A 9,944-nucleotide genomic window follows, 5' to 3' on the forward strand; every position below is an offset into this window, starting at 1 on the left:
TCTCTCTCTCTCTCTTTTACCCCTCTCTTTCTCTCCTCATCTTTCTATGTTTCTGTTGCCTCTGATCCCCTCTTTATCTTGGTCTCCCTCTCTCTCTTCCTCCCTCCCACTTCCCCCCTCTCTCTCTCTCCCCCACCCCTTCCTCTCTCTCTCTCTCTCTCTCTCTCTCTCTCTACCTCCCTCCCCCTTTCTCATCTTTCCCTATTTTTCCCCCTGGTCTCCCCCCTCTTTCTTTCTCTCTCGCATGCCTCCTCTCCCTTTCCTCTCCTCTTTCTCTATCTTTCCCCATCAATCTTTGTCTCCCCTACTTTCCTTTCTCTCTCTCTCACTTTCTCTTTCTCTTTTCTCTGCTTTTTCTCCCCCTCTCACTCTCCTCTATTTCTCTGTCTCTCACTCCCTTTCTTTGCCTTTACTTCTCTCTTTCCATCTTTCTCGCTTCCTCACCCTCTTTCTCTCTCTTTGGCCCACCTCATCCCACTCTTTCTCTCTTTCTTCTCTCTCTCTCTCTATCTCCTGTCTCTTCTCTATTCCTTTCTCCTCCCTCCTCTCTCTCTCTCTGCCCTCACCACTTTTTCTCTCTCCAGACCGCCCCTCTCTCTCCTCGCTTCCCTCACCTCTTTCACTCGCTCCTCCATCCCCTCCCTCCCCCCCCCACCTTTCTCCTCTCAATTCAATTCAAATAAGCTTTATTGGCTGGTCCCAACACATTTTAGTAATGCCAAAGCATATTGACTTTCTAAGGGAAAGGGGGGGGGGGGTAGTAATATAGAGGGGTGTAGCCAGGCGCTGGCTATTATGCCTGCAATTCAGACATTTGTGCAGTGTTATTATTGTGGTGTTTGCTCCCTCTTGTGTTGACTGGACTATATGTGTAATTTCCTTTTTTTCTTATGACAAAACTCAGAGCAAAGCATTGTGGCATGTGTAGTTCAGAACACTGATGTTATCATTCCAGCGGGAGTGGCTTGAACTACAACTACCAGATTGTTGGGAATAAAAGAATAGGCTGCTGGCAGGGGATATAAAAAGGGTTGCAGCGGTCTGCATCGTTCTCTTGGGACGCTGGTGTGAATCTGTCAGAAGGAAGCTCTGTGTCTGTCAGAATCAGCGGCTAAGACCACCAGACACATAGCTACACAGAGGAACTAAGACCAAACAAAGTATTTATCTTTAAAGTGATATTTATTTACAGTGAACAAACACCAATAATCATACAAAGCAACTAGTGAAAGCATAAACTACTCCAGCAAACAAGAACAAGAATAACTAATGAACTTAACTGCTATCTATATACAATATCTACAACATAAGGGACAAAGGCAACAGGGATGCAAGGAAGGGGACACGACTGGGTACAAGGGCATGGAACAAGGCAGAGGGGTGCAGGACGGATCAGGACACTGGAAGGTTCAGGAAAGTAATCAGGCACAAGCTGGTAGCATAAGGAGGCAAGCAGACAGCATAGTGACGCCCTGGGGGAAGGGAGAAGCAGCCTTAAATATATACCTGGCAGCTGGAGCCAGGTGTGGCTGATCAGAACCTGCTGGCTCCTGGGAGACACCTGCTGGTGGAAACTGGAACTGCAGCCATCTGCAAAGTGAACCCCAGTGCCACCAGCAGGTGAACTCAACCCTGACAGTGTCATTGTGAACTGCTGCTGACTTGTGACCTACACAGAAGGAAGCCGTTCAGCTGTACCCTGAGAGACCTCTGTGGACAGCATTGTTTCTCTTTTCCAGCAGACTGGAGGCTGTTCCAGATTATCCAGTGACACCTGCACTTCAGATCCAGGTAGGCTGCAGCATGGTGTGGTGGATGCCAGACACCAATTCCCAGAGCCAGGATCCAGAGGGAACTCCTGAGAGAGTCTCACCCATCGCCTGCATTGCTCCAGCAGTTTCTTTATCCAGGGGGGTGGGTGGGCATAGCCCAATTATGTTGTCAGAGTGGATCGAATTTTGCATCAAATTATTCTGAAAAAGGGGGATTGATCCTGTGGAAGCTGATAAAGCCAGAGTTGAAAGAATTTTGCTAGGGTCTATGTCAAATCACCCAATTGTGCTCCGATTGCTACTGAAAGGAACACAGGGGGTTCTGACTTACTCAGAGTTAATGAAACTGGTGAGGGAAGAAGAAGCTTTGAACAAAAGAATAACTGGGGGCGAGTTGTTGGATTTTCAGGCACTATAGACTGATCAGAATATAGTCACACAGAGAAATTTTTCTCTAAAAAGTTTTGGATTTATTAAGACATAAAGGGTATACAGTGTATATTAAAAAGGAGATTGCCATTAGCAGCAAGACTATCTGGTAAACCAACTCAACAATGCAAGAACCTCCAAAAATTGTAACAGGAATTAGAAAATTAGTAGTCATAAATGAAAACAACAGTTTGTGAGTTTCAACGATGGGGTCAAGGGCTTTCGTGACATAGAAGGCAACCCTTTTAGAAATTGATTGTCCTGTGTAATGATGGAGGTGCAGACAGGTATATGTCTGAGATGATAAGGCTTGCAAAGTTTGCTGACTCGACCGGTTTCGCGCTTGTTACAGCGCTTCCTCACGGAGTCTCAGTATGGTTAGCTGCAGGACAATGGTAAAAGAAGGAACACAACAAAAACACACACAGGTGCATAAGTAAATTAATTAGACAATGAATACATTTAATAGATATATAAAAAACACACAAATGGGCGTGTAAATGGCATCAATCACTCTCATGAAAAGGAAAAGAGGAGGGGGGGGGGAAATGGAATGGAATAGAGTAGAGGTGGTCCAGAGGAGTGGACCCAGAAAATAGAAAGGGATCCAGTGTAAAGTCATCTCAAAAGCATTCACTCATTAGTATAGTGGGAACGGGGATATATAGTAGTATTGTTGAAAGGAGAAGGGGGTGGGAGTCAAAAAATAGGATTGTAAAGGCAGCAAGATTCATTTGGAAAGTTAATATACTCACAGATAGTGTTAAGGCATATTAGTAATCCAATAATGGTGAGTACAAAGAGTAGGAAAGATAAGTTCCTAACAAAGGGTTAAATGGCTAGGTCCGGGCTGCTGGACGTTAGGTAAATATAAAACCAACCCACAAGGGCGAGAAATCTAAAAAATGATAAATGAATAGTTATATATAATTATCAGTATATGCAATAAAAGAGTATATGTTTGAATGAAAAAGGAAATAGTCAAAATAACTGCAAATTACCTTCAGTGGAGAGTATTGATGGGAGAGAGACAAAAAAGGCATCCTTGGTAAGGAGTATATGGTATACAGGAATAATCACAGTACCTGAGTATCAGCCTTCAATGGCTATTAGGCACTAAGAATCCTGGTAGGTGAAAATAAAAGAGACAGACAAATGCTGTCAGTATAGTTGGTTCATGAAGGGGGGGGGGTTTAGGAGGATAGCGAGGAAGCTGGGTGAATCTTACCTGAAAAGTAAATGGCGATGACACCTTTAATCCACAAGCCTCCCAGGAGACTGCAGCAACAGGCGTCTAAGTCGTGGAGACTTAAATAGAGCCCCGCTCCGTGCGGAAGAGACGTACAGTGAGGCGCGGCTGTATGACGTCATCCGCAAAGGCCGCGCAAGCCCCAACAAACGTAGGCGTCGCATAAACAGGGGCGGTGCGCTGCGTAGGAGACATTACATCACGACACAGGAAAGACAGAACCTGGGGGGACAAAAGAAGGGAAAGGGAAGAAAAAGAACAAGAGGCGCAGGAAAGCATCTGAGAGGGAGGGATTGGCACTCAACAAGCCCATCATGTAGATTACATTATTTACATCATTCTTTAATTAGAACCATAATATATATATTTTAATTTAGCTTATTGATTCCTTTGAAAAAATTATCAGGACATGGACGAACATAGTTAAATTTAGAAGTATCATGGAAAAAATTACAATTTGCGCAGACTCATCAGAATAAATACAATATTATAAATCATTGTACAGCATAGCATAGAACACAGAATCAAGGATAGTGTAGGAAAAAACCCAATGGAAGGGGGGAGGGATAGGGAAAGGGGGGGAGGGTTTTTTTTTAAAGGAAAGGGAGGGGGAGGGAGGAAAGGGAAGGAAGGGGAAAGGGAGAGGGGAGGAGAATGTACAAATAAAAATTGGTAGTGTTATAACCATATCATAAATCATATATTGAATATAATGTATACTGATATTTCCTGTGGCTAATAACATAATAAACAGTAAATTCAAAGCTTATAATAGAAATATATGATGAAAAAATATAGGCTTCTAGTAGAATTGGTAAATTGTGTATATGATTAGTGGTTATCGAAAGGGAAAGGAAGAAGAGGGAAAAGAGGGGGAGGGAAAAGGAGGAAGGGAGGGGGGATGGAAATAAAGGGAAGGGAATGGGGTGAAGGGAACTAATTATAAAAAGGGTTTATAAGATTGTGCCTCGTTGAGGCCGGGGGTACACAGGGCATTGAGGCGTTCGATCCATAGGGTTTCTTTTTGTAAAATTCATTTATCCCAGTTCCCCCCCCCCCCGTTCATTTTTGGGGACTACCGCAAGGGCAATGAAAGAGACAACTTTGTTGTTAAAACTGTGATACAGGTCTAGATGGCGGCTCACTGAGGTCAACATGTTCCCTTCTGCCGAGTAATAGACATGGTCTCGAATCCTAGCTTTAAAATTTCTAATTGTCTTCCCAACGTAAAAAGCCTGGCACTGACACGTCATCAAATAGATTACTCCCTGCGTATTGCAATATGCATGGAAGTTGGGTGTAAAAATTTCACCATTTGGTAAAGTGAAAGTTGTGCCCTCAGTGACCCATGGGCAAAATGAACAGTGACCACAGCGGGTGATACCGTTAGTGGGTGTTAGCCGTTTAGAATTTGGTACGTAGTGACTGGAAGTCAATTGGTCTCGTAGGGATCTAGACTTCCTAAATGTTATGTCGGGTTTAGGACCAATGTATTTTTTCAAGACAGGGTCATTGGTAAGTAAAGTCCAATGTTTGGTCAGTATATTACGTAATTTGTTGTGGTGGCCAGAGCTGTCTCCTTTCTATAAAGAGATGATGTTAGTCGTCCTTTGGCGTCTTTAAGAATAGTCAAATCTAGAAAAGTCACTTGGTTTTGTGCGCTAGTGTAGGTAAATTTCAAATTATAACTATTAATGTTTAGTACCTCTATGAAATCATGTAATAAGTCCAATGACCCTGTCCAGATTATAAAAATGTCATCAATGTAACGTAACCAATTAGCGACATAATTGAAGTAAATAGCCAGTTCTTCGTTTGAAAAAATAAATCGTTCCCACCCCCCCAGGTACAGGTTTGCGTAGGCAGGGGCACAACAAGTGCCCATTGCCACGCCCTGTACCTGGAGGTAGTGGGACTCTTTAAAAACAAAATAATTTCGGGTGAGTATAAAACGTAAGAGCTCTATAACGAAATCGTTATGTTTCCACGAATGGTGATCTTGTTCATTGAGGAATGCTCGCGCTGTCGAGATGCCCTGCTCGTGAGGGATACTGGAGTAGAGAGCTTCCACATCCAGAGTCACGAGCAGGGCATCTCGAGGCATGACCATATCCTCAATTTGTTTCAAAAGGTCAAGTGTGTCCATTGTATATGATGGTAACGCCATTACATGTGGCATTAGGATCGCGTCCACATAGCGACTCGCATTTTCCGTAAGTGATCCGATCCCAGAGACTATAGGTCTTCCTGGTGGGCATTTGGGGTGTTTATGGATCTTAGGTAACGCGTATAGTGTTGGCGTTTTAGGATACCGTGTATTCAAGTAGTTGTATAGGTCTTGATCGATCAGACTATTCTGTTGGGCCGAAGCTAAAATGACCAGAAATTCATCTCTAAATTGTGTAATTTTGGTTTGATTGATCCATTTGTACCAGTCTTGGTTTTGAAGTATTTTCATCACCATTTTTTCGTAATTTTGTTTCGTCATTAATACATTTCCACCTTTATCTGATGCCTTGATTTCAAGGTCAGGGTGGCATTGAAGGTTGTTAATGGCTTGTCGTTGTTCTTTTGAGATGTTATGGTTTAAAGGGTTAATGTCTAACTTTTTAAGGTCATTGATAGTGGTTACAAGAAAAGCCCATATGTTGGGGTTGCTAATAAGATCTGGAAAGCGTTGGGACTTAAGTTTACATTTTTTTGCAGTAGAAACAGAGGGATTGGTGGAAGGAGTCACCTCAGGGCTAGATTGTTCATTTTCTTCTAAAAGGAGCATGAGGTCTCGTAAGGCTCTAAAGTCCTCCATGGAGAAATGTTTAATTTGTTCCGAAATTTGTCTTTCCTCAATACTACGGAGACGATCTCCGTCAAATAGAAATTTGAAGGTAAGATTTCTCGTAAAGAGATATATATCTTTTATAGTTTCATATTTGTTGAGGCTCATGGAGGGGCAAAAACTAAGGCATAAACGTAGAACCCCAAGCTGCTCATCTGAAAATGTATAGGGGGTAAGGTTGATGACATCCAGTTCAGGACTTATGGTTACATTGGTTGTGTCGCACTCAGGGGGATGTGAAAATTAGGAACATGGGAAACAATATGTGGGTCCAAGGTGCCTTGTCTGGTACATTGTTATAGTTGGGAAACTACTGGAGATGTATCTAGGGAGATGTTTCTCCTAGGTACCCCAGTATGTGCGTCAGGAATAGAGTTAGAACTGTTAGTCCCTATAGGAGGCAAATGAGATACGTTCTGAGATTGCAATGTCTGTATGGCTAGGAGTGCCGTGGCACTCCTAGCGCCGTGCCAACAGAAGAAGCTTTGTTGTATGAGAAAAATCAAGTGTCTCTGGATGTGATGAAGACTTCACCAAAGGTAGAGAATGTAGTAGCTCAGCCAGCTAGAGTGGATACCGGTGTGCAGGAAAGTGATGGCGAGTCAGAGTGAGGGGCGTGCTCCAAGTCTCCTGTGGTGCAATCTACACCCAAAGTTACCCCTATTAAACTGCTGGCACAGGCGGCCCTAGTCCAAGAGCAGATGCAACAGACTTTGATGCATGTTATTGAAACCCAAGTAAAAGCTCAGGTGGGAAGGACCAATATCCGGAAGTGCTTCCGGTGTGGGGAACCAGGACACTTCAGAGCGCAGTGCCCACAGAAGGAAGGGAACTGTGAACTTCTTTCAGAACTCATGAAAGTGTTACTAAAGTTATTCTCAAATCAGAAGGTGGGAACATTTCAGGGGTCTTGGTGAAGAAGCCAACTAGGAACCTGACAAGAAACAGAGCTCCAGAATTGGAAAAAGGAGGAAGGCTAAAAAGAGAAGACAGATAAAAGGCCTGGGGTCGACATCTTTGTCACCTCACAGTCAAATAACTCATCACCGGGGTCAGGTACACGCTTGTGTGAAAGGGGCTTAAGGCTTTGTTCACATAGGGCATACCTGTGCGTCTCCGTACCTTTACAGAGACGCACAGGTGTTAGGTGCATCTCTGTGCAGGTAGTCCCATTGATGTAATTTGGGATGTAGCACCTGCACAAACAGAGCCATTGCTCCCAATCTTACATCTATGTAGGTCCACATGCATGTCCCTGAGCTCACACTGTCTCAATTGGGGTCATGTATCCACACCCACACAGATGTCAGATTGGGAACAGCAGCTATGCCTGTGCAGCTCTTGTATCCCAATTGACATAAATGGACCTGTGCATAAACATGGCCCTCCATGGGTGTACACTTTAGTATGCCACATGTGAATGAGGCTTTAGTAGCAATTTAGCAGCATATTTGTAAGTTATGTTGTATTTGTGTGCACAATTAATGTATTTTTTTGTTACTTACCTGGCAGGGGAGACACCATGATCATGAAGGTGGTTCTCCCAGGGCGAGGCTCGGCTATTGCACACTCTAGGCCGTGCTGATCGTGGTTGTCTTCCCTGCCGCTTCTCGGCCTTTTGGCTGGGACTGGGTGTGGTATCTGTCCTTATCAGTTGTCAGCGGAGCGCTGAAGCACCTCCTACATGGGGAGGGTGGATGCAATCCAATGACGTCATTGCACCTGGAAGGATGGTTTCAGCAGGGACTACAGAATACTGGGGGCCGGCCCATGGTTGAGTCTGAGCCATCTGGAAGGGTGCTCCTGGTGAGGATGGGTGCTGTGCTTGGTCTTGGTCTTTTTGCCGAGTTCTAGTCTGGCCTTCTGGCTGGCTGGTGTAAGTGCTATCTCTGTCAGCGATCCGGTAGGAGGAGCTGGTAATGCCCTGGGATAAGACGGGGTAGGACCATGCAAATCCGCCGGGTTGGCTGGCAGGGGTGGAGGGCTGCACTGGCTGGTCGGGGGGTCGGATATGGAACGAAAAGCCTATGGTGCATGTGCCCCTGGAGTGGCAGCCCAGGGGTATCTGAAGATCACTGTGTGTGAGGGACACATTGATTTAAGATACCACGGTCACTGCACCAGATACACGCTTTTTAGCACCTGCCTTCTGGGCCGGGCCTTTTGGCTAGGACCGGAGGAATTTTTTATTCCTGGCCGGAGGGCCTGGTCATTGTTTCACCACAATGGCCACTTCTTTCACTCTCCTCTCCACTATCCCTTCCCCCACTTTATTTTATTTAAGCCTGTGTTTGTCACTTTTCTGTCTTTTTTTGTTGTGCACGTTTTGTCACTGTGTGATTAGTAGGGTGCGGGTCCTCGGACCAGCCCTGAACGTCTTGGGAGTGGGTGGACATGGCCTTCTGGCTTAGTTCGCCTGCTCTCATGGGGTCTCCCTTCGGGGGAGCCCCACCTAGTACTGGGAGGGTTCTGTTTCGGCAGTCCCTCCGAGGAAGTTGGGTCCGTGTCGGCTTCGGTTGCTCGGACCACAGTACCTCAGTCCCCGTCTGGAGCCTAACGCCCCGGGGGATCAGGGTTTGGGTCCCTCTTCACAGGAGGACCACTTGACGTTGCACCCGTCTGCACGTTTTTGTGAACACTCTTTATGTGTGTGCACATTTTTTCTGCACCGGGTGGAGTTTTTTGGGTGTGTTCACACGCCATAGGCTTTTCAAAAAAAAAAAAAATGAATGTATTTTTTTGTGAAAATTGCGATATGATGAACATTTGTGCAATTATTGCGAGGCTCAAAAATCAGTAGCACTTTTTTTATTCTACATTGTCAGGTCATCTGTGGCCAGGTGACAAGTGCACCCCGATGGGATCAGGGATGCACCACAGGGTAGTGAACCCTATAGCCGGCTGCTGCTATCAGAGAGGAAGCGTAAAGCCAAGATTCCCCAGGGCACGGAGCCTAAGACCCAGCTTTGTGTTCACCAGAGCCTCTAGTGGTGAGGATGGCATTCGCCGCAGCTTGATCCAGGTCGCGACCCCTGGAATTCCCTAGGTCACGCCCCGCAGGGAGAAAGGGGAAGCAGCAAGCAGGATAAGCGAAAGTGATGGGTAAGCCAAAGTCAGGGCAACAGGCAGACAAGGGTAACCGAGGGACAGGCAAAGGGTCAGGGTCACAGGCAAACAGGAGAAGTCAGGGATGAGCCAAAAACGGTACACAGGAAGGTAAACGTAGAACACTGCAGACAGGAACTAAGCTAACAACACGGTTGAACAGCACTGCAGGCCTGTAGTGCAACAGTTAATATAGACTACCTGGGATGGCCTGGGTGGGGCAATACAGGAAGGAGAGGAGATAAGAAGGTAACCAGAACAGAGTCAGGCCTCTAATGGACAGATGGAGACAGGTAAGCTGCCAGACTATTGCATATCCATGACAGTACCCTCCCTCTTACGAGGCCTCCCCCTTCCCCGCCTAGGTCTGGGTTTAGAGGGAAACTTCAGATGAAACTCCTTCAACAGACGAGGTGCAAAGACCTCTGATGCAGGAACCCAAGACCTCTCCTCAGGACCAAAGCCTTTCCAATGAATGAGGTACTGAAGAGCGTCTCTACAGAGTCGGGAATCCAGAACTTGACTGACCTCGTATTCCTGATTATCGTCAGAG

The 9,944-nt window shown here is 45.5% G+C and overlaps 1 non-coding gene across 1 annotated transcript; it reads left to right on the forward strand.

Moving 5' to 3' along the window:
• The first annotated feature begins 7,783 nt into the window (after nt 1–7,783).
• LOC120914653 lies at nt 7,784–7,942 on the forward strand. Its single transcript, XR_005743698.1, has one exon. It is a non-coding gene; the product is annotated as a U1 spliceosomal RNA (small nuclear RNA).
• The last annotated feature ends 2,002 nt before the right edge of the window (nt 7,943–9,944 follow it).

The sequence above is a fragment of the Rana temporaria genome, chromosome 9, assembly GCF_905171775.1.
Source record: "Rana temporaria chromosome 9, aRanTem1.1, whole genome shotgun sequence".
NCBI lineage: Eukaryota > Metazoa > Chordata > Amphibia > Anura > Ranidae > Rana > Rana temporaria.